General features: G+C 47.5%; 1 long non-coding RNA gene across 1 annotated transcript in view; it reads left to right on the forward strand.

Moving 5' to 3' along the window:
• LOC113950349 overlaps positions 1-2,499 on the forward strand; it is an 8,555-nt gene that overhangs the window by 744 nt on the left and 5,312 nt on the right. The window lies entirely within an intron of this gene.

A 2,499-nucleotide genomic window follows, 5' to 3' on the forward strand; every position in this document is an offset into this window, starting at 1 on the left:
TTCACCGCAGGGCCGTGCTGGCGGCGCCGCGCGGCCCGGCCCCGCCCGCACGGCCCTGCGGTGAAACCTCCCGAAAACTTCCCTCCCCGGGAACGGGGCGATCCCCGGCACGCTCCCGGCAGGGCTGACGGGAGGTGCCAGGTGGAAATGGCTGAATAGTTGAGATTTGGTCAATGTAACCTCTGTCTGCTGTCTGAAACGGGCGGCATCCAGGAGATGGGCAGCAGCTGCTGTGTGCTGAGGAGGAGCAAATGGTGTCAAACAAGCTGGTTGTCTTCTTGAGAAGGCAGTCCCTGGCAGGGGTAAGCGGTTTCAGGAGCTACCTTGAATTCATGAAGATTTTTGATGCTCTGTCTCACCGTGGCCTGACAAACAAACCAAGCAGATACAGTCCAGAGAGGTCAGGGTATGCCAGGCTAGATGGTTAACCCTGGCTGGTTATCTAGCCAGCACCCACTCCCAGCACAGAAGACATCCCGAGCAGAGGGGCAGCTAGAGTCTGGTTCTGCTAAACACGGTCACATGCCAGTGCTCAAACTGACAACACATTCATTGAATTAGCAGATTATGTGAATCACAGCATAACCTGGGACAAGAGCATGGCCTGTAGCCATCATCACATGAACGAATCCTGCAGCTGTCCTGCGTTGGGTTTTGAGCACCTTACCTGAAGCAAGGTCAACAACATCCACCTGGAGAGCAGTGAGATCGGTGTAGAGGCTGATATCAGCAGTCTTTGGTGCAGATGCAAGACAGGGAGGAGTTGGAGCTGCTAATCTAAAGAAAAAGAGAAAATCCTGGGGTGAAGAATGAAATAAAGGAGGGAGGGAAACATGTTAATTTGTACGCGAATTAAAGATAAGGGCAAAAACCTGTTCTTTGTGGGAGGCTGAGAAGTGATGGATGTGAAATGCAGCAAGAGATTCTGCAAAGATACGGTGAAAAACTACAATAGCAAAGAGTAAAACACAGCTTGGGGAGTTTTTATTACTGGTCAAGTCGAAAGCCCTCCCAAAAACTCTTACCAGACATTACTCAGTCATTCCTTCAGAGGAGATGGTCTCCCCCATCTTTTGTAGAGCTAGTTTCCTCTATTTTCCATGGTGCCATGGTTTCCTTTGTGCTGGGAACCTGGCCTTTGTGACCTAGAAGAGGAGAAAGATCTCACTCAGACACCCAAATTTCCTCCCACTGACAAAACCAGGTACCATCTGACAGCATAGTGCATTTATCAGAAGGTCCATCTCTATGGTCACAGGGTATTTCCTTGTCTGATATTCTGCCTTGAACTACACCCCAATTCCCTGGGTTTTTTTCCTCTCTCCTATTGTCTTTTTGCTTGGATTTGGTCATCCTTTGAGGAGCTCTGTTCAGCTTGGTTTTTTCTCACCTGGATAATAGTTTGCATCTTCCATCCTGTTTGGACTGTCTCTGTGCACTGCTTTAGCCAGGCTGAACTGAGCAGGACTGGTGGAGCCAAAGCCCTTCTCTTTCCTTTTGTGGGTGTCTCCAGGCTGGTTTTGCATCTCTCTGGCTCTCACTGAGACAGGCAGGAGCTCAGCTGACCAGGCATTTCCCAGCAGCCCAGCCATCACTGGGCTGTAGATGCCGAGCTCAGGACCAGGGGAGCTCTTGGCTTTGATCGTCAGGGCTGTTCCAGCTCCTTGCTCTTCATCCTGGTGTGGTCAGACTTACTACCAAACAAAACACTCTGAGCTTTGGTTAGCCAGTGTTTGAGAGGTTTGTCTGGAGAGCAAACATACACATTAGTGGGTTTGTGTTCTTGTCCGTAAAGCAAACAACAGAACCTGGTGTCCCACTTCCTCCTGTGTACAACCCTGGGCTTGGACCAAACCTTCCTCCTGTCATGACTGGTATTTCTCTCCAGTAAAGCATTTTAAACTTGTTGAACCACAGTAATAACTGGGTGTTCTGAACGGTGACTCCGTTCCCTCCCTGTTGGACCAGGGCTTTACAGCTCCTACTGCATACAGTCTTGAGAGCTGGTAGTGGCTTCTGCATCCAAAGATTAAAAATATTTTATTTTTTTTGAGCAATAAGGAATACAATGCTTTTTTTTTTTTGATTTGGAGAGTAATTTAGAGTGAAGGAAAGATGATGCCTGGTGGAAATGAGAAATATGTGTTCCATACATAATATATGCCCCAAATGTCCTATTACAAATACAAGAAGATTTCCTGAACTGGAGAAGTTGTTACACATTACAGTGTGCTAATGCTCCCCCATGGAGGTGCTGATACTGAGAGAGTCTTTAGTGTAATAATATTAAAAATCTAAGAGTTTCAATAAGATCCTCCATGCTACCACAGCTATAGGAAATGAATTGATTCCAAAGGAAGAGTCTAACTGCTGCTTAGCATCCACAAAATATTCCAAGATTCACTGCAAACATATATCCCAATGTGTCTGTGGTGTGATCTGCAATAACATGTTTTCCAAAGAGACAGTCCCTTCCCAGCTGCTGCCCTCGGAGTGACC

This window comes from Corapipo altera, unplaced genomic scaffold (genome assembly GCF_003945725.1).
Source record: "Corapipo altera isolate COAL_440 unplaced genomic scaffold, ASM394572v1 268, whole genome shotgun sequence".
NCBI lineage: Eukaryota > Metazoa > Chordata > Aves > Passeriformes > Pipridae > Corapipo > Corapipo altera.